The following is a 27,202-nucleotide window of genomic DNA, read 5'->3' as shown; positions in this document are numbered from 1 at the left end:
ACCAGGCCTTGAGAGACAGGAAGGTAAGGGAAAAAGGGATGTGTCGCAGTTTTCTGGTCTGAGTTGTTGGAGAAGAGAGGGATAAGATGCATGAAGCTGACTTTAACTGGTTCCTATTCAACTTGATATTTATTTTTATGTCTGCTTGGTGCCAGCCCCATGCCAGCCTGTGGGGGTCACAGTGCCCGCTCCCCTGAGCTGGAATGAGGATGGCTGTTATCCTGACTCTGTGAACTCAGTTCTTGGGGTAAATACTGAGGGAGTAAAGACTGCAGAGTAAAACCCTACATAAATCTGACCTTGTCTTCCTCTCTGTGCACCTGTCCTAAGAAAGTACTAATTCTTGAAGGGCCCCTGAAACTTTTTCACAAACACATAATTTTCCACCAAGATGGAGTTTTTAATGATTTGTGATTCAAAGATCTGTCTGGACTATATATTTGCTATGTACACTCCTACCCTCAAATCAAATCCCTATTATGTACACATGTTGGGGAAAACCCAGTTTACAAAACAAATGTTCAGTAATCTGGCTTGCTTGTTCTTTCTTTCTTTCTTTCTTTCTTTCTTTCTTTCTTTCTTTCTTTCTTTTCTTCTCCTTCCTTCCTGCTTTCTTTTTCTTTCTTTCTTTTCTCTTTCTTTCTTTCTTTCTTTCTTTCTTTCTTTCTTTCTTTCATTTTTCTTTCTTCTTCCTTTCTTTCATTTTTCTTTCTTATCTACAGTATGCATGTATATTTTGAGAAAAATCAGGAGAAAAACAATAGAAGTTAATGAAACAAACTCAGAGGAAATTCCCCTGGTTTTCAGCCTTGCTCCCATGATCCCAGCCCTCAAACCATAGGCTCCTTGGTCATGCAGGGTGTTTTGGAGGCTGAAAGAGAGGCCAAGGACCAGGCGGACAAGAGGGTGGTGTGGGGGCTGAATGTCATGAGAGAGGCTGAAAACAGCATATGGAGAGGGGTGGGGACAAGAGAAAGGGGGACAGCTCAGGGCTGGGAGGTAAGCGGTGGCAGATGGCTAGGAGACAGCCTGTGGCATTCTGAGCAGCTCCAACTTGGAGAGGGGGGCCAGAGGAGAGTTGAAGCAGGATCAGAAATTAGTTTTCAATAAGTCAATTGGCGGCAAAACAGAAATGATGGGTGCACGTGCACGTGTGCGTGCGTGTGTGTGTGTGTGTTGAATGGGGCAGAGGAGGGTGGTGGGAGAGCCCTAAGACAGGAAGACCAGGTAGGGGCTACTGAAGAAGTCCAGGGGAATGACTGTAAGGGTCAGACACAGAGGAGTGTTGGGTTTCTAAGGACCTCTTTAAGGTAGAAGCAACCAGAACTGATCACCATGATCTCCTTCAGGGAGAGAAATAGGACTTATTAATCTTGTACTCCCGGTTTTCTAGCACAGTATCAGAGGTGCATTCTTCATTCATGTATGCATCCGTCCAACAAACACCAATTAGGGCTCACTGTGAGCCAGGCCCGTGCTGGGTTTGGGTCACTAAGACAGATGCCACCACCTCACGGGGCTGGAGACAGACATTAAACCAGTAAATGCACAAAAGGAAATGTGATCATTTCCAATTCTGTTAGTAATGTTATAAAGAAAATTAAAACAAGGAAATGTGACAGCAGGTTAGGGGAGGAGATGGGAGGGTGGCCTCAGATCCCATGGGGCTGAGTCTTGAAGGAACCAGCCACACAGCAGTCAAGACCCCCCCCCCCTTCCATTACTGAGGCATATGTTGGCCATGGTTGATACTCTGAGCAAGGCCAGTTACTCTTTTTCCTAAGGACTTATTTTTAGGTTGAAGTATGGCTTGATGTAAAATGCGCAAATCTAAAGGGCATAGCTTGGTTAATTTCTATACTTTTTAAAAATATATTTTACATATTATTTTCCTATATATAGGTCACTACCACCCAGATCATATATAGAACAGTTTTAGCTCTCCAGAAGATTCCCTTATGCCCTTCCCACTTAATACCCCAAAAGTAACCTCTTCAGACACCCATTATCATCCGATTTGCTGGTTCTTTGCTTTGTATAAATGGAATCATTTAGCATGTAATTTTTTTGTTTTCATCTAGATTCTTCCACTCACCACTCAACATTGTACCTATGGGGTTCACCCATATTGCTGTGTGTAGCGATTGTTTGTTTTCATTGCTATATTCCATGCCATTGTACAAATAAATAGATCACTTAAAAAAATCTATTCTTCTGGTGGGCATTTGGTTTACTTCCAGTTTGGGGCTTTTACGATTACAATTGCTATGAATATTACTCATATCTTCTGGTGAACATAAGCACTCGTTGCTATTGGTTATATATCGAAGGGTGGAGTTGCTAGTTCAGACAGTAGGTTTAGATTCAACTTTAGGGGGCACTTGCAAATAGTTTTCCAAAGAGCTTGAATCAATTTGCACCCAGCCCACAGTGAATGGGAGTTTCTGTTGCCCCATATCCTCAAGGGTGGGTGTTTTGAATCATCTCATTTCACCCAGTTTACAAATCAGGAAACTGAGGCTCAAGGGTGCTCAAAAACCCACCAAGGAGAACATAGCCAGTGAGGGGTGGATCTCCACTAAACCCCAAATATTATCGCAAATTCAGTGTTGCCTATCACACCGCATTGCTTACAACGACACGAAGTAAATGGTAGAGGTCATGAGTATCCATGGAATTCTAAGAAAGGTGAGATCTGCTTTCAGCTGAGATGGAACTCGAACTTGGTCTTTAAGGACAGAAGAAAGCTGAAGCCGCTGGGCAGAGAGCAGACCTGGCTAAAGGCAGAGGAAGAATACACAGTGTGTTATTATATGTTTGGAAATGTGTGACATGAGGTTGCCTCTCACTCATTTAATAACCACTGGTTGGGTAAGTGTCCTTGTCTCAGTAGTCTCTCCAGGTTTCTTGATTGGTGCCATAATCTTAACACCCAAAAAGTCTCCATTCCTGGCTCGATATACAAATCTCCTATTATTGAAGAGGAAGCTATGTCCTAGCTGAGCACACACAACCTGACTCCCTTCTTCCTCACTGAGTCCATTTGGGCTGCTATAACAAAAACACCGTAGCCTGGGTGGGTGGCTTAAACAACAGACATTTGTTCCTTACCATTCTGAAGACTAGATATCCAAGATCAAGTTGCCAGCTGGTTTGGTGAGACCCCTTTTCCTGGTTTGCAGACAGTCACCTTCTTGCTGGGTTCTTAGAAGCTCTAGTCTTTTTTTTTTTTTTTCCTTTTTTTAAAGACTTTATATACTTATTTGACAGAGAGAGCGAGAGAGAGAACGCGCATAAGCAGGGGGCGTGGCAGGCAGAGAGAGAAGCAGGCTACTTGCTGAGCTAGACTGATGTGGAACTCAATCCCAGCACCCGGGGATCAGGACCTGAGCCGAAGGCAGACGCTTAACCTACCCAGCCACCCAAGTGCCCTGGAGGCTCTAGTCTTTTTCTTTCTGATAAGGGCATTAATCTGGTCCTGGGGGCTCCACCTTCCTGACCTCATCTAGACCTAATGACCTCTCAATGGCCCCACCTTTAGTTCCATCAAATTGGGGATGAGGGCTCCAAAATGGGAATCTGGGGGATACAAGCACTCCTCCATTATTCTGTTCAATGAGCACTCTTTGATTCACCTTTATTCACTTTGTATTTCAGGAGAGCAAATCTAAACTTTACAATAAGACCTTAGTCCCCCTAAGGGCAGGGGCAGGAAGTTTGCATATCTGAGAATCTCTAGTGCTTTCTGGGCGCATAAATGTTAGAGAGACTGAGTGTCCCCTGTTGGGACATGGGTTGATGAAGTCACTCTGACTGTCAGCTTACCCTCGAAGTCTGATTCCTTCCCTCACAAATCAATGTATTGCCCACTTGTGGCTTTTCAAGTCCCCACACCAGCAGCTAACCAGCTGTTTGGACTCCTGTGATGAGTTAATCTAGGCATAATAAAATAGGCCTTTTCTTCCTTATTATTTCTCATAGTTCAGTGTAGTTCGAAAAACTCATAAAATGAATTGTAATTCATTGTAAGCTGGAAACTGTGTCTGGGAGAAAGATATTAAAAATTGCACACCTTTTTCTCCCAGGTCCTGATTCCTAAATTCTGCTCTGTGCACTGCTTCGCATCTCCCTTGTTTCTGGCCCTGAACGTCCCTTTAAGCTTCATCACAACTCGGCTCCCTCTCCTTCTCCTCCTTGAATCGGGGTAGCTTCTCTATTTTAGGATGAAAGCTCTTTCCAAATCTGCTGTGAGCGGCCTCCTTGAGCTCCTCTACTCTTGTGGTTGCACCTCATTTCTTGGAATCCGTTCCTCCTCTGGCTTCCTGGTCCTGCTGTTTCACCTGATTCCTGTCGGCGCATGGATTCGTCTCACCCGGTGAAAGTCAGCCTCACTCACACCCCCATTCCCTTCCACGCTCTCTTCTTGCCAAACCTTCCCACTCCGAGCATACTGGAGGTGACTGCTCCCTTTTTCTGTATTTTTGTATGGGTTCAGACCACAGCTTAGGGGGGAAAAAAAAAAGACTTTATTTATCTAGTCCAGGGTTAAATTTACAGAATAACTGAGCAGATGGTACATAGAGTTCAATATACCCACCCGCCTCCACCCCCACAGTCTCTCCTATTATTAACATCTTGCGTTCATGTGGCATTTTTGTTACAACTGCTGAACCAATACCAATACATTATCATTAACTATAGTCCCTAGTTTATGTTGAAGTTCACTCTTGATGTTGGACACGTTTATGGGTTTTGACAAATGTGGTATGTCATGTATCCATCATTACAGTTTCTTGTAGAACAGTTACACCAAAATAAGAATTCCCTCAGACCATCGCTTTCGGGAGGCCTTTTTTTCCTCCATGGAACTTCATCTCCACCTGACAATACTCTAGAGTTGAATTATTATTATTATTGTTATTATTTGTATGTTGACAGTCTTTCCCTCACCTCAACCCTTTCTAGAGTGCAAGCTCCATGAAAGTGCAGATTTTTCTCTCTTTTGTTTGTTGTTGCATTCCCCAGCTCCTAGACCATCGTCTGCCATTTTGTAGGCACTCAATAGATAATTTGTTGAATGATGAATAAATTAATGAATGAATGAGTGATGTAATGACCATTTGGAACTGAGTTATGTGTTAATCTACATGTCCTCTTTGTTAGTTGTTGAAAGTTTTGTCGCATAATGTATTAGAATATATTAAAACATTTATGGATCCCTGCCTATCTGAAAATGGTCAGCCAGCTGTGATCAAAGTGGAGGGACCCTGCTGCAATTAGTTAATCGTACTGATGGGTGTTGGCCACTCTGGGGAGACCTCCAGTGGACTTGTGATGTTTGCTGTGAGTCTTATCCTCTAGACTAGTGTTTCTCAACCATTTTTTTCATTATTGTCCCCTTAAGGAGCTTTATTAGACACTGTTTCCCAAATACCCATCCCTCTTAGGAAATTTTAACACCACAGATGATACACTATGCTCATTTATGTACTATAAGGATATCTATGCTTTATACATAAAAAGAGCAAGGTGGTTTCTGCCCTTTTGGGGGTGATGTCACCCTCTTTGTGAACGCATGCTCTCTGTAGTCTCACTGATGACCTGGAGAGAAAGATGGGAAAGGCATGCTGACAAGACTCAGACAGAACAACACTGAGAGGGGAGGGGGATATAACAGACGGCAGAGTCCAGATTCCAAAGCGTTTAGAATCATTAGATTCTCACCAACCAGCTTTCAATATAAACTCCTGCACCCAAGTTCAAAAAGTCAATTGCAGGGGCGGCCTAGGGGAAACCAGCCTGATGGACTGCATTCGCTGAATGAGAATTTCTTTTCTTGGCAAGTGCTGGATCCACTGTGTTCCCTGCAGTCACGCTGTGTATGGAGAAACCTGTTCTGTTCTGGGAATGGAACTAAAAAAGGATCCTACCAAAGTTGAGTGTGTCCAGAGAAAAGTTCCTGAGACTCTGAGCCATTTGGAAATTGTGGCCAATAAGACCAATCTCCCCAGACAAGGAAAAGGGAGGCAAAGTGGAGACAAGATGGTTGTGTTTAAGTGCTCTAAGTTGTGATGTTTGGAGGAAGAAGTTGGCTTCTTTGCCCTAATTCCATAGTGCATGGCATGGGCTGAACTGTGTCCCACCCCGACCCCTCACCTCCCCGCAAAGGTATTAAAGTCTTAACCCCCACTACTTGTAAATGTGGCCTTTTGGAAATGGGGTCTTTGCAGATGATCAAGTTCAGATGAGGTCGTTCGGGCAGACCCTAAACCAATATGACTAGTGTCCTTATAAAAAGGGAAATTTGGACACAAGACAAACAAGCATAGAGGGAAGTTGCTGTGAAGACATAGCAGAGAGGACAGCCATCTACCACGGGATGCCTGAGGCCACCAGAAGCTAGGAGAGAGGCAAGGGACAGATTCTCCTTCACAGCCCTTGCAAGGAACGAGCTCTGCCAACCCCCGACCTAGGACTTCCAGCCTCTAAGCCGTGACACAGTACATCTCTGATGTTTAAGCTCCCCTGGTCTGTGGTACTTTCTCACAGCAGCGTTTGGAAAGCAATGCAGGGTCTAAGTTTGGTCAAAGGGTAGGAACTTTAGGGAAACAGCTTTTAGTTTAATAAAGGCTGGAAGTGAGAGGGAAATTCATGTAGCTAACTGCTTGCGGTGCTCTCACTCATGCATGCTCACCGAGGGCCCCCGAAATAGGTGTCATTGCCATCTCCATTTCACTCATCGGGAGAGGGAGGCTCAAAGACAGAAGGCCACTTGCTCAAACTAGTGAACGTCAGAGCCAGGCTTCAGATTAATATATTGATTCTATTTCAAAGTCCACATCCTATCTATGAAGCCTGTCTGAGCCCGGGAGACAGGGGAACAAAGTGCACCATGCCGATGAGCTGGGGCTGATCAGGCCATGGGTGGTGGTGTGAGGAGGATGGCAGGTACCTCCTGGGACAGAAGGGAAAGACGATCCTGTGTCCCCAGTGCCTGGCTGCTGCTGTATTTTCTACTTGGGTTCTCCTTGCGGTGCTTGAAGATGGATAGCAGTTTCCCCATTTCACAAATGAGAAAATCGAGATGCAGAGAATTTACACAATTTACCAAAAGTTACCGCCTCGTGAGTTGAGTGGAGAAATGGGGCTGTGGTCTGAGTGCAAAGTCCTACCCTCTCTCTGACCCCTGCTCTCAGGGCTCCTGCCGTGTTCTCCAGCTCTGTCTGACTTGCCCCAGGCGCTCTGTCCCATGATTGAGAATAAATAAGTCCCTGCCCAGAGGAATGTTTGCTTGCCTTCCTCCGTCAGGCCAGCCCAGGTCTTGATGCCCAAATGTCTCACTACTCTACGTGCTGTGCTTCGTTCTAGCAGAGGGACCGTGATCGGTAGCTTTGCGAAATGTCCCGTAGTTGAGACTGTGGCTTTGGACCCAGGCTGCCTGGGCTTCAAGCCTTGTTCTGCCTCTCGCAAGCTCTGTGTGCCCTTGGGCAAGTTGTTTTACCTCTCTGTGCTAGGTCACCTCCCCTGCAAAGCACGTCCTACGCAAAGGTACCCACGGCACAGAGTTCTTGTGTGACGTGCTCCATTCTCACACAGAAAGCACTTGGAGCCGCATCTGGCACGTGCCGAGCTCTCAGAGCCACCTGTTAGTAGTATTTTTCTTTGTGAATGCCTCACACGCCTCCGTTGGCTCCTGATTGGAGTGCGTTCATGGGACTGCATTTCCCACAGTAACAATAAGGCAGACAAATTGGAGGCAGGAAAAAAAATGCAAAAAAATCTTATTAGAAGGGAAGGACACTTTAAAAGTCAGAATCTACATAAAATGAAATAGCTCTTGTTTATTTTCTCCCTGTGGGGCGTTTTGTCTTGGGCTTTCAAGGGACACCTACAGTAATTTGCAGTTCCTGGTGGGGGTAAATCCTTAAAGGGCTATTGTCTTCTGTCAGCTGGTTTCCAGAAGACTAGAAGGAAAACATCCCCCAGGATGACGGGGCCCTTTGTGCCTTTTATTTGTGTTGCCTCTTTGGCTCAGTCATGGGTAGGTCTGAGCAAGTAGGCAATATGTAATTTGATATAAGGACCCGGAAGGGCCTTACCCCTTTGTGGGGGTGGGGGGTTAGTTCAAAGGGTCTCAGCAGAAGGAAGGAGTGATCACAGAATGTTTTTTTCGGAGTCTCGGTAAAGAGCCCTCATAATTCTGAAGCTCACCCTGGCTGTCCCATTCTTGCTCACTTTGGATTAGCCTGGGGTCACCAAGGATGAGCTATGGACTCTGAGCCCTGGTTCTATTATCTAAAAAAGGGAATCACAAGACCCAGTGATTTAACCAACTGCAGCTTTCCCCTCTTCTTTAAGGGAGGGTGATTTGGGCAGGGGTGGGGGCGGTGAGGAGTTTGCAGGGAGTGAAGTCACCTGTGGAAGGCGACTATAAGTCACCAACACTTTAGTGTGGATCAGTGCATTTTATCGTCCTGCTACTACCGACCTGACGGTATTCTGTCACAGGCGTCTATCCGCTCTGTGCCAGATGTCCTGGTAGACCAGCGGATACAGCGACTCATGAGGTCCTGAAAGCGATGACGAAGCAGAAACTCCCAAAGATGAGGCTGTGTCCAAGGGGTTAAGGGCAAGACTGCAAAGAGGCTAAGGGACTCTTGGAGCAGGTGGGCATCTCTGGCTTCTAGGAAGAAGGGGCTTTTGATCCGAGTCTTAATCTATTAATAGGAATTAGCCAGATAAAGAAGAAGAAAGAGAAAGTAGAGCCTGGTGGAAAGACCATCTTATGTAAAGGCTGGTAGATCAAGGACCCTAGGAGTCCAAAATGCCCTTCAATTGGGTCCGGGGGCAAATTGCCAGAATTAAAAGCCTGATCTTAGGGGCACCTGGGTGGCATAGCGGTTAAGCGTCTGCCTTCGGCTCAGGGCGTGATCCTGGCGTTATGGGATCGAGCCCCACATCAGGCTCCTCCGCTATGAGCCTGCTTCTTCCTCTCCCATTCCCCCTGCTTGTGTTCCCTCTCTCACTGGCTGTCTCTATATCTGTCAAATAAATTTTAAAAATCTTTAAAAAAAAAAAAAAAGCCTGATCTCTCTTTCCAGGGGCTGGGGGAGGTTGAGGGTGAGATAATGAAGGGGAAAGTTTAACTTTTTTTTTTTTTCCTGGTGAGCCTATCACACCAAGACAAACAGTGTATGTGCATGTATATACAATTACAAGTATGGAGCTACCCTCTCCCAAATGCTCTAAGAGCCTTTTGAAACTCCCCAACTTTCTAGATCAGGATTCCTTAGAGACCAGTCAGTAAGCTGGTCAGGGTCTTAGGTAGGTATACGGGCATATGTAACACCAGGGCCTCCTCTTCATGCCACGTCACTGATTTATTTCAGTTCTCTCCGGAGGAGAGAGAGAGATGAGATGGAGAAAAGGAGAAGTAGGATCCGAGAAGAGGGAAGGCTGTGAAGGTTTGGAGAAAAGTTAAGGAGAGGGGCATTTCCCGCTGCCAGGAATCCTCCCCTGTGCTTGGCTCTGGGAGCTCGATCCATGCAAGCCTCCTTATAGCCACCCAGCAGAGCCCCACTACCACCGGCAGCCCGAGACGGGCGGCGTTTGGCTTCCCAGATTTTTCTGGACCCATCTACAGTCCCCCCCCACAGCCCCTTTGTGCCTGGCGCTAGACAGGACTCTTCCATAGACAAGATCCAGAAACTGAAAAGCCGATCAGGCACAGTGCTGGCACCAAAAGAGGCATTCAGTGACTATTGTCACTGAGACTGTGTGATCATGGTGGAGCCGGCCATTGGTGAGGCTTGGTCATGACACACAGGTCTGAGATGCTGGAGAAACACTTCTGGCCACCAAACACATTGGACATTGCAGTGGGCTTAGCGGTGGGTCTGGAGGTCGGGTTGTCGGACCTATTCATGAGTTCCCTTTAGCCAATCCCACTCTGCACCTCACGCTTCTCACCAGAAAAGCAAGGACTCAATAATCCGTAACACACCTCCCACTTCTGCCCACCTATGACTCTGTAAGTCACCCAGGTTCATTCAGGGGTGAGTGGATTTCATTGTGCCTAGGTCATATTACAGATTTATTTGTGTGTGTGAGGAGAGTTGCATGCCCAGACAGGGTGGGGTCATGATAATTAATTTCCAGAGACAACAGCTACACATTAGAATCTCGATAGTTCTCTTACCAGGGAAGCTAGACTCAACCTGGCAAGTTCAATGGTAATGTGTTATCTTCGAGTTTCCATTTCTCAGATGGGACAGGTGGCCTCGCTGGGCATAGCTAACCAAATTGCACCCCCAAAATTGCCAGTCCAGTTTCCCTGTTTGGATCATTTACAGTTGACCATGTTTATTGTTGCTAAACTTAACTTCATATCAGACAAGTTCTGGAACATGCCCACCATGTTGGGAGGGGCAGGAACGTAGGCCACTGAGGCCAAGTGTTTGGACCTTCTCCTCTTTTCACAGGTACAGGCCATGGAGGCCTAGAAGAGGACACCATGCCATGGTATCTGAGTGATAACTGCTTAACAACTTAATAGCTTATTTTAATTATTTATTGTCAGAAGGGTGGAGTGATTAACACAGGCACCAGAGGCGCGTTCTTTGGGTTGAAATCCTGACTGCCATCTCCCAGCTGCATGGCCTTAACCTCCTTGCCTTATCTGAAAAACGAGACAAAAGTCCCCTCGGATTTGAGGGGGTAAACGAGTTAACCCAGGTGAGGCACTTAGAACAGTACTCAAAAAGCATTAGTCATTGTTCATTATCTGTACCGTGTGAGGACTTGTGGCTAATTATAAAGGTTGACCCAGTGTGGGTCCTGTTCTCCGGAAGTCACAGGAAATAGTCACAGGAGACTTCTTCTCCTTCTCGGGTGGTCTTACAGAGACGGAACAAGAGATATTGTGGGGATGGCCAAACCCCCCGCCTTCCTACAGAGGGGGCTCCCTGAAGGGTAGCAGTTTTGGAAAAAAAAATTTTTTTAATTTATTTTTTAAACTGAAGTATCACTGACTACATACAGGAAAGTGCGTACATACGTTTACATCCATGGAACTGTCACCATGATCTAAATGTAGAAGTGACCATCCTCTGTAAGATTCCCACGTGCCTCGTCCCGGGCAGGAGGCCGCCCCTCCATGGACTCTCCTCGCTGACTTCTAGTAGCATGTATTGGTTTTTCCTATGCATGAATTCATAAAAATGAAATCGTGCTTGTGGCTTGCTGGCAGGTGCTGACAACAGTCTTCTCCAACATTGGTAACAAGAGTAAAATAATAATAATGAAGTCTGATTTGTGGCTTTTGTCAATTTCGCTGGCAAGCACCGCCACTGATTTGAAACTGTCAAGGCGAGGTCACTGAACACGGAGTTGAGAATGGATGTGCAGCGGAACACAGTTGTATGGCACTTCATCACACAGATGCAAGCGATGTAAATTGCCTCAAATGCATAGATACATAGTAAAAATGTTGTGAAAGAATTAGGCGGTGAAGAACTTTGAAAATTTACTACCTTTGTTTTAAATTTAATTTACTCAGTTGTAAGTTTATATCATTTGATTTTTAATAAGGCTGCATTTAACAATCGGCTTGCAAAATTCCTGAAAATGTAACAGTTAGTTCTCATGACTCGTATACTGTGTCGTCATCTTTTGTGTTTGGCTTCTTCACTCAACATAATGTGTGAGTTTCATCCTTGTCCATCTGGGTAGCAGTCATTTTGTGTGTGTGTGTTGCGTGGATACACTACAATTTATTTATTCACTTTCCCGTTGATGGCCATTGGGTTATTTCCTGTTTTTTTGTTTTTGTTTTGGGTTTTTTTTTTTTGCTACTAATTAGTAAGCTGCTATGATCATTCATGTACATATATTTTAGTGGACATATGCTCTCATTTCCCTTGGATATGTACCTAGGAATAGATTTGGTTTGTCTTCAGAAGGTGATGTCAAATAGTTTTATCACTGGTGGAACCAGTTCACCTTCTGTCTGCAGTGTTTGAGAGTTTCCTTGCTCTACTTTCTTGCCAATGCTTGGTACTGTCAGGCTTTAAAACATAAGCCATTCTAGCATTGCCTGCTGGGTGGCTCTCCAGTTAAGTGTCTACCTTAGGCTCCGGTCATGACCCCAGGGACCTGGCAACCAGTCCTGCATCGGGCTCCTTGCTCAGCAGGGAGTCTGTTTCTCCCCCTGCTTCTACTCCCTGCTTATGCATGTGTGCTCTCTCTCTCAAATAAATAAATAAATCTCTAAAAAAAACAAAACAAAACAAAAAACCCCCCAAACTTTAGCCACTCTGGTAGATATGTAGGGGTTATCTCATAATGATTTTAGTTTGTCTTTCCTGAATGAGTAATGATGTCGAGTTGTTACTGGGTTTTGCCTTTTGTTTTCCCCTCCCTTTCAGAGGCAGAAATTCAATTTTAGAAATGGTCCCTGAGACTACTGGTGATCTTATTCAGCTTTGCCAGAGACCCTGGCTGCTAGTCTGGAATTTTCAAGTGAGCATTGAGTACTTGTTAACACCTTGGCTGTCACCAAAGGGGCTCTTGGTGACCAGAATGACAGATCCTTCAGGCCGAACTAGGTGGCTCTTGATGGTGAATGAAGTCCCTCCGGGGGTACCTTTCAGACCCCACCCTGGAAGGCATATGGGATTCAGACCCAGAAGCCCTGAGGTTCCGGTTTTACGACCGCGCTTTTTTAGCCACAGGACCTTGGGACGTCATATAACCTCTGAATCCTCAATTTGCTCATGAGTTAAATTGGATAAGCGCTCCTGAGGAACTTCAAAGAGACATAGAGAAAAACACTGTAAAACAATGAATGGATGTCAATTCCAATGTCAGCTCCATGGGGATCAACAGGAGAGAGGCACTGGTCTCCTCAGGAATGCTGGAGCTGGCTCTCAGAGCACCTTCAGGGAACCAGCACATGCTGGGAGATGCTTAGCTGGGGGTATAATGAGCCCTCAGCCCCTAGTTCTAAACCCCAACTGTGGAAAATACCAAGGCAGGAAGAAAGCTGACTTTTAGTGGTAGTGCCTGGAGGCCTCAGCCTCTAGCCAAGGCCATTCAAGGGACAGGCAAAATGGTGTAATGTCCTATAATGGGGGAACCAGGACCCAAGGAGCCGTGGTGTTCACAGAAAAAGGGAGCAGAGGGTGATCTGAGGTTTCTGAACACACCATGCCCCACAGAGAGGTGAACACCAGTGAGCTCATTTTGGCAAGTGCTCAATGCCAGTGGAAAGTTTGATGTATTTTCTCATTCTAAAAATCATAAATCCTAATTGAAGGAAATGTGGGAAACCCAAGAAAGTATTAAAAAAAGAAAAACTATTGTCTCTAATTCCAACCCTCCATGTCGACTATTGTTGTATTGTACATGTACATATCCTTCCCATTTAGCATTGTAACATGCCATTCGTAACTCCTAAATGGCATGTTCTTTCTTTTTCTTTTTCTTTTTTTTTTAAGATTTTGTTTATTTGACAAAGAGACACACAGCGAGAGAGGGAACACAAGCAGGGAGAATGGGAGAGGGAGAAGCAGGCTTCCCACTGAGCAGGGAGCCCGATGCAGGGCTCGATCCCAGGACCCTGGGATCATGACCCGAGCCGAAGGCAGACGCTTAACAACTGAGCCACCCAGGCACCCATAAATGTCATGTTCTTAATGGTTGCATTGCATTCCATTGTGTGGATGTATAAAAATTGGGTATATAAAAATCATATAGCCATTTGTGGATATATAAAAATTTATTTAACCACAAACGATGTTCTCTATCTGCCCTCTACTTAATATTTGCTGGATACTTTAAGATTTACTGATCTTGCACGGTTATGGTGCTGTAGAAGGAAGGTGCCAGAATTTGCCTAGTTATGCCTTTTTGAGCATTAACTATCCCACCACGAACATGACTGTTTGACCAACAGTTGCTTATGGACAAAGAAGTGACTCTCGAAGAAAACAGGGAGAAAAAAAGAAGTCCCAAAGTGGGAACTTTTACATTTCTAAAATACATAATAATGCTCATTCATTATTCCTTTATCATTCATTGGGTTATTTTCTCAGACATTCATCATTCCATATTTTTTAGAGCCAGACATATCTCCATTCTTGGCTTAACTCCTCCACTTACCAGCTGGGAGGCCTTATGCCAGCGACCTATTTTTTTTTTTTTTTTTTTTGGTTTCTTTATCCCCACCTACAACATGGGCTGCAGCGCCTCTCAAGGCTGTTATGAGGATTATAGCCAGTAGTGTACTCGGGGTACCTGTTCCCACCTTCCCCTTGAGCTGCCTCTCTGTTGGTGGAGCACTGTGCCAAGCTCTAATGAATCGTGCATGCAGAGGTCCATAAAGTCAGTTTTGCTGAAGAGTGGGAGACACAGAGAATGTGTCTGGTGGAAAGCAGGGTCGCTCATAAAATCAACCTAGTGGCAGAAAAACTTGGTCTTCATGCCTTCCCATGACCTCATGTGTCTCTTGCAAGTCGTTTGTCTGGTGGAATTCAGAAGGCCATGCAAATATTTCTGACCCTTCACCATGCACTCGGATGGGAGAGGTCAGACAGAATTTGAATTTCAGAGCTGCACTTTGCAAAATGACGCTTAGGATTCTTAATTTCTTTCCCCTGGAACTTTCCCAGTGTTACTTGAGATTTCATTTTGTCTGTTTCTTTCTGATTCTTTCCAGTAGTTTTCTGGAAGAATGAAGGAAGGAGCCCTTTTGAAGTCTCCAACACTAATGATGTCACCTAAGTGACTTCCATGGGCCATTAGGCAGCCAGTCAGCAGCATTTATGCCCTTGCTACCAGCAGGATATGGAACATAGGGAAGGAGGAGCCATTTTCTCCTGCTGGTCCGACATTCATTAATACATTGTTAGCTGCAGCTCCCATCTGAGACACAGACTTCTTCAAAAGATTAATGTTCTTTCTAATATGGGCGGGGAGGGGGGGGGAACAAACCACCCTAGCCCTTCCAGGAAAGAAGCCAAGGAAGGAAGTGCCTGTGCTCCTCCTTGCCCCCTGCTCCTTCTATTTCTGCTACTCTCTTTGAAAAAGGATTTTGCCATTTCTACCGCAAATCATACTCCATTGTCCAGCACAGGACAGCGATTGTATTTCCTGCGTGCGTGCATCCGTTTGACAACCCAACGGAACTGGGGAAACCAATGCCGGGCAATCTCCATCACCTTTTGAGTGATGGAGTGAAGACTGTCTTGGGGCACCCGGGTGGCTCAGTCAGTTAAGTGTCTGCCTTCAGCTCAGGTCTTGATCCCAGGGTCCTGGGATCGAGTCCCACATCCGGCTCCCTGCTCAGTGGGGAGACTGCTTCTCCCTCTGCCCCTGCTTGTGCTCTCTCTCTATCAAATAAATAAATAAAATCTTAAAAAAAAAAAAAAACTGTCTCAACTTCCTCGCCTCTTTTGTCACACCTGGCACTTGGCCCTCCACTGAGCCTGTTCCTGCTGAGATCACAGTGTCAGGAGACCCTCTGGTCACATTTCTGTCCTCATCCTAGCGCTGTCCCCCTAGCCCTTGTGCCTTTGACTGTTCCCTCCTTCCCAAAACGCTCCACTCCTTAGGGTTCCTGGTCAGTGAATAGCCCTTCCTTCTCTTGCATGTTTGGCAAATCCTCTCACACTCCTTTGTGAGTTGCTCTTTTCTCTGCCCATTGTTTAAATCAGTAGTTTACAAAAAAATTTTTTGCAGTGAAAAAAAATTTTTTTAACAGAGGAAACTTTATGTACCTCCAAGCCTGCTATAAAAAAAAATCCAGAACACCCCAGCTGCTGTGTTTGAACACAGGGGCTGGCGGTGTAGGGGGTAGCACCTTTCCCTCCCCAGCTCCTCCCCCAGAAGCTCGGAGGGCACGTCTCCCGATCCTGGGGCTCTGAGAGGCGCAGTTTGCAAACCACCGTGGTTTGCAAACCATCTCCTCAGCTGTTGAGGTTCTTCAGGGGCTCTGACTTGGCCTCCCCGGTCTCCCTCCACAACGCTCTCCGGATGGCAACAGTTACTATCCTAGAAGTAACAGTAACTACCCTTCCTCCAAATGCGGTGTGCGTGGGGTTTGGTAAACGACATTGCATTCTCTCCTACTCTTCTCTCCGTGCTTCTTTCCAGCAATTGAGAAATGAAACGCAGGAAACAGAGAGTGAAAAGCTTTATTACGGACCAGGCTGATGGGAGCACATGGCTTTAAATCTGCAGCCAAAGGGGCTTGCTATCCTTTCCAGAGCTGACTTGCCCACAAGCCCAATGCTGCGCTAGCCTTTGCAAGCATTTCTGTCTGGCTGGAGAGCAGTCCAGAAAGCACGTATCCTCCAGTGGGCTTCCTCCGGTACAGAATGTCCTCCCCAAAGCACTAGTCAAATAGAACTCCCCCTCTTCCCATGGGGAAGAAGCAGGAAAGGGTGAGGGCAGAGACCAGGAGCACTGCCCCCCACCAACAGGGTCGTTCCATTCCCTGAGGTGCTTTGTGCTTGTTGGGGCGCTAAGGCAGTTCGTGGATGGGGCCAGTGGTGCCAGGCGTCACACCACGGGGAACAATGCTGCACATTGAAGAGCTCTCCTTAGTCCTGCAGGTATCCCACCAGACATGAATACGGGCGAATGATGCTTCTAATTACCCGCGTCTAGAACATAGCTCTGTTGTTACTTAATGAGAGCACTTTTTGCAGTTTTTGTTTTTTATTGAATGTGGCACAGTTTTGATAAACATTTTCCACTGAATTTTCTAGAGAAGCACATACAACGAGAATTGAGTGTTGATTACAATTTGGTGGATTGAGGAATTATCTGAGGATTGTTAATATTTCAGAAAATTATGTCATTGATGATAATGTCTGCTGAGGTATTTTCATGATGGTACAAGCCAACTATGTCATTGTCATTGTCACCACTGTATTGTCAGTCTTGGTCGCTGTTGTGTTCACTGTGTTTCCACATATAAGTACTGACATCTGGCTGCTTCGTTTTCACTTCTGGTAGACTTGTGCCCCAATATTTACATACTGAAATGCATTTTATTCAAAATTACCCTCTTTTTATCTCTTATATTACAGTAAGGGTAGTATCATCATTTAAAAAAAATTTTTTTTTTCTGGGGTGCCTGGCTGGCTCAGTCGGTAGAGCAGGTGGCTCTTGATCTCGGGGTTGTGAGTTCGAGCCCCACGTTGGGTGTAGAGCTCACTTAAAAATAAAATCTTAAAAAAATTATATATATATATATATATATATATTTCTCTGGCAGGTTATATTGCCTGCACATTCCATTTCATGAGAGCAAAGGTGGTGTTGCAAAATATTTTTTCTAAAAATGAGGCATGAGTCTGATACTGTCCTAGTGAGGTTGCTCATGGAAACATGAGGTCAAAAAATGGAGTCCACTCTCACGGGGTGATTTTTTCAAAATTCAGATTTCTGGGCCCCATTCGAGGCCTGCTGAATCGAAGCCCTCAGGGGAAAGACCAAGTTTCTTCCAAGGCTTGGAGTCTCTCTACAACGTGGCTGCTGCCTACTTCTTCACTATGCTGTGCTCCAGGAGGCCTCAGGTGAAAGCAGTTCCTGGAAGGTAACATGCTGTGTCTTTCCCCCCAGGTTCTGCCCTCCCTATGCCTCCCTTACTTCTCTAGAAGCTTCTCTGACACCCACCTGGGCTCCTAGGGCATTGCTTATCTTGAATTGGATTCTCTGTTTGTTTGCAGCCTTGGTCCCCCCAGACCTTAATATCTGCCATGGGTGAAGGCCATATACTCTTGATCTTTGCAGTCCTCATGCCTGGCCCAGGTGTGAGCATACGGGAAGCATCTCTCCCCTTCATGCCCTGGACAGGGATTTGGATTCACATCTTCACATCAAAACAAACAGTGTTTACTTGAAAAGCTATAAATCTCCACCCACCAGGCATTAATAGGGACAAAGGGTGGGATCGCCCATCAAACCTCAGGAGAAACAGAAATCTCAGGAGGAAGGAAATCTTTCCTCCTGAGATTATTTTGGGAGACAGTGTCTTTTATTCATCAGTGTCTCTGCCAGAGAAAATCAATCATTAAATTATTCATCGAGTCAAATCGGGCCCTTTTGAAAGCAATATCCATGGCATGTAAAACTTTATCAAAGTTGACATTATTCCTGATATTAGAGCAGATTAGTTTTTATAATTTAATGCTTAATCCGTCCACAAGATACAATGATGAAGAAGAGATCACTGCTCTCTGGATACCAAGGTGATCAAAGGCCTTGATGGGTTTTATTCTCTCATTACCTTATCAAGTGAATGAAATTTGAAAGCCATAAAAAGGGACTCATGAAACAGTGTTCCTTTGGGGTTACATTTCTAATCCCTTAATTATCAGCAGCTCAACTGCCTCTCCTGACTTCCTGCTGCATGATAGGGAAGGAACTGGGAGGACGCTGGAAGGGACCTGCGAGGTTATCCTTACCAGAGAGTCAGAGCAGGTGGTGAACCTGGCACACGAAGGGCAAGCTGGCACACCCGACTTGTGACCATAAGTCATTGAGGGGCCTCTCCAAGGCACTTCTCTGAACTTGTTTTCCTCACAGTAGGATAGGAGTGGGAATGCCCACTTAGCAGAGTTGTTGCAAGGACTGAATGAGTGATGAGTCACTGACCCCTCAAACCAAGGAGATACGCGATAGAGGTCAGCCACCTCCCCGTGGGGACAGAGGCCACCATGCGTGCGTCCATCCTACTCCATAAGCATTATCATCTTTGGCCTGAGACCCCAGAACATCTCATTTCTCTGTCTAATTAGATCTCTTGGTTAGAATTTGAGTCCTCCTTAGAAAGTCTCTGGGCTGGTAACTGCGTATTTATCCCAGTGGGATTAGGGAGAATTGAGTGTTTAATAAAAACCATGCTTATGGCTCAAAATGGTGGCAAGGCCAGGGTGAGATTTTCTTCACCAAAACTTGCAATTTTGGAAGAAATGTGGCCTCCTTTTTTACAAAGACCTCAGTTCTCTTTACGGAGAGAGCCCAACTCCACAGTTTGCCAAGCCTCAAAGCACTGTTAGCTTTTCAGTTTGCGAGGTTTAACTCATGAGTTACCAGGACAAAGCCCTTTCTTGTAGATTATCAGCAAACTGAGGACAGGGACAACATCTGTCTCCATACTTCAGTATCCCGTAAGACAGTGCCTGGTGGCTCGTAGGTGTTCAAAATACGATTGTCAAATGAATGAGTGAGTATATCGCAACCATTTATGGAATTACAGTATTGAAATGGACTTGTTCCTTGGGCCACATCATCTGTGGTTTTATACCCCCAAGGCCTTCTATATCCTAAGTAATCTTTCATGTGTTAACCTGATGATGGTTGGTAAAAGCACTGTGTTTTGCTGGCCATGTACATGCAGAACCCGTTCACTTTTGCCTCAGTGTATCTCATGGGTCACCCTTGATGAGACAGCTAGAGGAGATGCGGGAAAATTTGTGCCTTTGAGAAAGTCAATTAGACCCCAGTGAAAAGAGTTTAATGACATGCAATCATTCTGAGGTCTGAGGGCAAAGTCTCAAGTCTCTTCCTTCTTGAAGCCAAAGCTTGCTTTTCCAAACTTCTCAGTGCTTTTGTAATGAGTTCCTGTTGTTGCCCTTTGTGTTGAGATTCCTAGTGAAATACGGACCATTCAGATAACTGTTTAAAGCACTTACTTTAGTAAATGAGAAAATCTGAGAAGCGTCTCTCTGTGTGTTAATTTCACCAGATTTATACCTTGGGAAGATGTTGGATACAATTGCAAAAGTTAGGGAACCAAATATATAGTGGTTGGAACAACCTTATCATTATTACCGGCTCTAAATTACTGTGGCTATTTTCAATTGAAATAGTGTAGGAAAATCTCAATTAGCTGGACATCAGCCTTCTGGGAACTTCAAGTCATTTGGTAAAACATGACACAAAGCAATAACAAAACCCAATTCCCGTGGGGGTGGGTAGGTATGCTCTATGCTCTGTGCATGTTTGGTCTATGTTTTGCATATTACTATCCTTAATATCTACCCACAGCATTAAATAATGAGATGTGAGATGAACCAGGATGGTCCGCAGCTTCTGCGATGATGGAGATGTTCTAAAACTACTCTTTCCAATAAAGCGGCCACCAGTACCTAGTGAGTGTTTGAGATGTGGCTGGTGTGACGAAGGAAATGAATTTTTAATTAAAATACAATAAAATTTAAATGTAGGTGTAGTTTAATGATTAGAAAGCCCAATTCTGGCGCGTCTGGGTGGCACAGTTGTTTAAGCCTTCGGCTCTGGGTTTCAGCTCACTTGTGATCTCAGAGACGTGGGATCGAGCTCTGCATAGGGCTCCACGCTCAGTACGGAGTCTGCTTAAGTTTCTCTCTCCCTCTGCCCCTCCCCCCCAAATAAATAAATAAATCTTAAAAAAAGAAAGCCCAACTCTATAAAATTTGGCTAAAAATGCTACTTTTATTATGAAATATTTTAAAAGTACAGAGAATATTATAAACCACCAACTAGATTAAATACATAAACTTTTGCTATATTTTGCTTCAGACAATTGTAAAGAAATAAGATATTAAAGACAAAATTAAGTTTTTTTTGTAGCCCTTCCTTTTCTCCTCCTTCTGTTCCCAGAAACATGTGTATCCTTCCCATCCATGTGTTTGTAGTTTCACTATTTATAAACAATATGTAGCATTCGGTGTTTAAACAAACAAATGGCATTATATGTATATATCATTCTGAAACTTGTGGGTTTTTTTTTTTAACTTTTTGGGGCCCTATCCACATTGATACATAAAAATTGATTTTATATATAAGTCAATTTTATTTGTTCTAAACTCTTCTGGAGAGTTCCAACTTACACTCCAATGGATCTATCTAATCTCTTAAGGATGGTAAATTTGGGTTGTTTCTAACTCTTTTTTTGTTTGTTTCAAACAATACTGCAATGAACGTCCTAGTTTATTTTTTCCCTGGGTCTATGTGGGAGGGTTTCTCCATGGTCATTTGTATTTCTTATGATTACTGATATGTGTGAACTTGTTTGTACTAGATTATTATTTTTTTCTATTCACCATGATTTTTCTTTGCTTCTCCACCCACCTCTTTCCCCATCACCTGTTTGGAAGTTATACATTCGATTTCTATTCACTTTGTGGTTAATTGTTAGCATGCATAGTTAAAAGTTTAGATCTAATCAATAGCCCTGTCATATCTCAAACAATACAAGGAACCAAGAATACTTTAACTCCTAAATCCCTCTCCCATCTTCTGTATTATTGTTGGGTACTATTTTGGCCCTACCTTTAAAAAACAAACAAACAAACAAACAAAAAACTCCCAGTTGGTCATCATCATTATTACTGTGATTTTACATTTGACATTAGATTTATCAACTTCTTCATCAATTTCTTGGCTTACCATTGCTTTTTGAATCCTACCCTTTCCTTCTGGGTTGAGTTTCTTGCTGAGATATCACTTTTGGTATTACTTTTAGTAAGGGAACGTTAGAGTAAATTATCTTAGACTTTCATGTTCAAAAAATCTTTACCTATTCACTCCTGCATACTGATTTGGCCTGGACCTCCACTAGTATCTCCTGGGGTCTCTCTCCCTTCTCTGGGACTCCTATTAAACGTACGCTGAATCTTTTCATTCTATATTATGCATCTCTTAATTGCTTTCACATTTCCCACCTCCCAGCCATGAGCTGCATTCTGGATGATTTTCTCAAATCTACCATTCAGTTCATTAGTTCTCTCTTCAGATGTGGGTCTGCTGAGTTTTTAATTTTTTTATAATAATTTTTTATTATGTTATGTTAGTCACCATACAGTACATCCTTAGTTTTTGATGTAGTGTTCCATGAGTCATTGTTTGCGTATAACACCCAGTGCTCCATGCAATATGTGCCCTCCTTAATACCCATCTCCAGCCTATTCCAATCCCTACCCCCTCCCCTCTGAAGCCCTCAGTTTGTTTCTCAGAGTCCATAGTCTCTCGTGGTTCATTCCCCCTTCTGTTTACCCCCCCTTCATTCTTCCCTTCCTTCTCCTACCGATCTCCCTGCTATCTGTTATGTTCCATAAATGAGTGAAACCATACGATAATTGAGTTTTTAATTTTAATGACTTAATTTTTTTTTATTCCTAGAAGTTCAGTTGAATTCTTTTTAAAAATTTTACAGTCCCTCCCTTCGTGTTGTGTTCTTTCATTTTATTTTCTTTCTTACTTTAAAGCATTTTATTCCTTCACGTTGTTGCCTATTCAGATGACATGATTTTAAGGTCTCTTTTAGACTGCTTTCTATCTGTAGTTCTTGGTTCTGAATTTTGTTGCATTTGTCCTATTTGCTGATTCTCTCTCACAGAGAGTATTTACTTCATGAGATTAGTAATTTTGTATTGTGAGCTCATCTTCAGTGGGAATGGTTTTCAATGGAATACATGTACTTGGTCAGGACCCTGTAGATTGCAGGCCTGTTTTATGTAAGTTTCTCAGAATGGGTTCTTGTGCTTCATTGGTAGTGGATTCTGATCGTTGCCTGTGCATGATGCAGATGGAACTTCTGCTTTCTTCGTAGTTTTTTGTTTTGTTTTGTTTTGTTTTGTCTTCCCTGGCCCTGAAAGATGTTTGACCTCCTTTCCGCATCACTGGACAATGAAGGGACTTCTGCTGCGTGTTTCAGAGACAGAGAGCCTTAACTCAAGACAGGAGGGGGCTCAGTTCCAGTTTCCACCTCTCATGGTCTGAGATCCTGGTTAGTTGTTTCTACACCAATCTCTGCCTCCTCGTTCTAATACTCGTGTGGACTCTTTCCTTTTAGCTCCTGCTCCCTGCTCCAGACCCTGGGGAGATTCTTTTCAAGTTTTCAAGCTTGGTCAAGTATTTAAACATTGGGGGGGGATGGTTTAAATTGTGTCCAGGGGCGCCTGGGTGGCACAGCGGTTAAGCGTCTGCCTTCGGCTCAGGGCGTGATCCCGGCGTTATGGGATCGAGCCCCACGTCAGGCTCCTCTGCTATGAGCCTGTTTCTTCCTCTCCCACTCCCCCTGCTTTGTTCCCTCTCTAGCTGGCTGTGTCTGTCTCTGTTGAGTAAATAAATAAAAAAAAAAAAATCTTAAAAACAAAAATAAATTGTGTCCAGCATTTTTATGTGATGGAATTAGAAGTGTCTCCTAGTCTGCAAAATGAATTAGAAATACAGTAATCAACTATTCCAATTTTGTTCATAGGACATCACTTGTCCTTTTTGGAGCCTTGAGGTCTTATAATTGTGCATGAGAATAATATTAGTACCCATTCTACAGGACAGTTGTCGAGATCAAGGAAAGGAGACAATGGAAGTGTTACTTAGCTGTCACCTAGGGTCTTGCTTCCCTATTAAGGTTTTTAAAATTTAAAATCAATTAATTAACATATAGTGTATTATTAGTTTCAGAGGTAGAGTTTAGTGTGCCCTCTTAAGTTCAGATAGAATGTCCTTGAATCCTTTTCTACATGAGATGAATGGGGAGGGGGTGGCGCTTTACATTCTTCCGCTCACCTGTTTCTGAATTTTAGCGTCTGGTGAATTTTCTTTGTTTAGGAGCTGCTTCTATATCCCTCTCCGACACTGTGTTATTTCATATGAGGAAATTTTACAAATACCAAATAAAAACCCCAAGCCACTCATAAAGCACTGTGTGCTCTGTACTGGACACAGGGAAGGACACTGTTCAACTGAAGACTGAGGAATCCCTTGGTCATTTCACCATCTTGAGATCCATCCACCCACCCTGTGGACCGACCTTCCTCTCTCCTCTGCTCCCACCTGCCTCTCTTCCTTGTCCCTTACCTCCAAGTTTACTTCAGAAATCCACATTCTTCTCAGTTCGCCAGCAGAGCAGTTGGGCTCTTTCTAGTTTTTACTTCCACACTCATTTTGCATAATTGAACTAAGGTGCTCAGCAGAATAAGGCTCTCCAGATGAGAGACTCCCTCTTTTTGGAAGGAAGTTGTTTTAAATAGCAAGTTTTTCATTCCTTTTTTATCTGTAAAGCCCAGCACATAATAAACACTCACCAAATGTTAGCTACCACAATTTCCACTTCTGAAGACTGTGATTCTAAGTGAGAGTTAATGGCCAACTAAGCAGAATTGACTTAAGAGGAGAAGTGTGGAGACCAAACTCTGGTAATTCCAGAGTTCAGTTAGAATTATTTGTGAACTACTTGCATGTCTGTTCTGTGGCTGGTGCATATGAATGAAGACATTTGAGACAGCTGGCAACAAGTTAGGCGTGATCATTTGGAACAGAGAAAGAAGGAAATAAAAACCAAAAATGTGTCCTACAAAGGGGCTCTTAACTTCATTCCTAACCAGGGAAATGCAGAATAAAACCATAGGGTGATTCCATTTTACCATCACTAGAAAGGCGAACATTCTGGCAAGAGTCTGAGAATACCAAGCGCTGGCAAGGGTGTGGAGTAATGATGATCCCCCTTCGTTGCTGGGGGGAGTCACCTTCGGTGGCAGTTTGGTATCTGGTGAAATTGAAGTGCCCGCCCTTCTAGAGAAATGTATATACATTTATACCTGAAACTTGATAAGAATGGTCACGTCAAGATGGGTCAAAACAGCCTCAACCTGGCAATCAACCCAAATGTCTCTAACCATGGAATACATTTTATACCTTTCTTGCCATGACATTCCATACAGCAGTAGAAATGAACATAATTTACAGGTGCACATGGATAAACCCTGCAGCCAGAATCTGAGTGATGGGAGCAAGTCCCAAAGGGCATGTAAAGATTGAATCTTTTATATATAGTGCAAAAGTAGGTAGAACTAGACTATATTCACAGCCAGTTCTTCAGTGCTCTTCTCTCCCTTGCTCCCTCTCCCCTGTCCTTGGAGCAAGGTCTTGATTTGCTGGCACAGGCCCCGCTCTGAGCGGTTCTTACACCGTGTGTTTCTGATTCCATTTGTTCATACATTCATTCAAACAAGTACCAAGTGCCAACTCCATACAAGGCTCTGTTCTTGGCGCTGATGACAAAACAGACAAAAATCCTGCTCCCGTCCTGGAGCTAACTTTGTTCTGGCGGGAGGTTGAACAATAAGTAAAATAAATAGTAAATTTTATAGTATAGTAGAGACTGATAAATCCGATGGAGAGAAATAAAGCCAGAAGAGGTTACATTAGATGGGGTGGTCAGAGAGGATCTTTTTGTGAAGGTATAATATTTAAGCAAAGACTTGAAGAAATGAAGAAACTAGCTATGTCAGTATCTTGGGGAAAAGCTTTCCAGGTGCAGGGAGCAGCAGGTGCAAAGGCACTGAGACACTTCCTTATCAATCATCATTTTAGAATCTTACCAATGTGGACTTCAAAAATCTCTAAATTTCCTCTCACTGTTAGGTGGTTCTTGCCACAAACAGAAGATTCACACTGTGTTTTACAACCCGAAGAGAAACTTCCTGTAATTTGTGAGCCTCAAATTGTGAATGTGCATGAAGGAATAATCTTGGGGTAACAGAACACTTGAAGTCCTATTTTGTTATTTCTTTAATTTCTATCAGCTCCTTTTGGCGAGCATGAGTTACCACACAGAGCGCAAAGGGGAGACTCTGGTGGACAGAGGTTTGAATTTTGGCTCCGTGACTCTCTGGGCTTGATCAGTGCACTTAATCTTCCTGTAAAAAAGATAAAATAATACCCGTCTCTAAGCATTGTTGTGAAGACCAAGAGAAAACACAAGTTTGAGTCTTTGTGGTCCTTTAGTAAGACTTACAATGCTTCTTTACAAAGATCTCATACAATTTTTAAGTTGTTAATATCCTAGGTGTGCTGTATTTTTTGTTGGAAGGGAAAATTCTAAAAGCTCCCAGGGAGAAAAGGTAAATGGCTTAAGGAGAAGTCTGGAGTTCAAGTTCATGGCTAGTGGAGTGGCTCCACACTGTTATCTGTGTTTCCGGTCCTCCTTCTATCCTCTGCACCATCCTAGCGTGTGGCTTTCGTCCTCACACTTACCGCCTTGGGCTTGCTATCTCACTGGAGCCTCAGGTCCATGTAAGGAAGAAGGAAGGCTTGCGTGAACTCTTTTATACCTTGGACTATCCTCCACGACATCACTTAAAATGTCTGCCTTTGAATAGGTGTGCTGAAATTTATTTAGCTCTTGCCCCATTGGTGTGTGTGTTTATTTTATTTATGTATATTATATATAATGTGTATAATTGTATATAATATATTAAATATTATGTTTATATCAGTTTTATTAATTATATTTCTATATCTTTCTCTAATATATAAATCTATATTTCTATAATATATAAATACTATATAAAATATACACTATATATTATATACACAAACAAATATATATTTATATAAGATGTATATATGATGTACAATGTGGATACATATATATGCACCTATTTGTTACTACTAATAACATATAATTACCTATGATGACATATGTTATTACAGTATGCATACATTGACAGTGCTGCAGTGGACAACTTTGCAGTGAAATCTTTGCACCTATCCCAAATTATTTCCTTAAGACAAATTCTTAGGAGAAAGATCTTTGAGGCAGAGCCTATTTCCAAGGCTTTCGATGTGCTTTGCCAAATTGCTCTTGGGAAATGTAGAGGTTTCTACTCCTTCCAGAGCTGAATGCGAATAGCCTAGCACATTCTATTCACGTCCATCATAACACTAGCCATTGTCAACTTTATTCAATTTCATTTAATTCACATATTCATTTAATAAATGTAAAGTCATATTTTATTATTCTAATTTATTTGGTTATTAGGTCAATCTTTTTTTTTTACATATTTTTTCAGTTTTTGATATTTTTTAAAGGTTTATAAGATAGCTTAAATGCTTCCTTTTATCCTTCCAGCTCCGGTAAATCATACGAGAAAAAGAATTAATGTATACTATATGCTGACATCGACTCTTAGTGCTGTCCTGCAAAATAACTTACCTGTGTTGCAGCCTTTAAAATCTTGCTTTATGTTTGTTAATGTCTTTGGCGAACACCTGTATCATTTTAGTGTATTAAGATTAGGTCAATCTCAACTCTAAACATAAAATAATAATAGTCTACCAAAGCCATAATGTTTTCTGCTTACATCGTTTGTTTCTTGGGAGATCAAAGAACCGTGATAATATTATTTTAATGAATCATTTC

Source organism: Ailuropoda melanoleuca, chromosome 11 (genome assembly GCF_002007445.2).
Source record: "Ailuropoda melanoleuca isolate Jingjing chromosome 11, ASM200744v2, whole genome shotgun sequence".
Taxonomy (NCBI): Eukaryota; Metazoa; Chordata; class Mammalia; order Carnivora; family Ursidae; genus Ailuropoda; species Ailuropoda melanoleuca.
Note: the sequence above shows the minus strand (reverse complement) of the source record.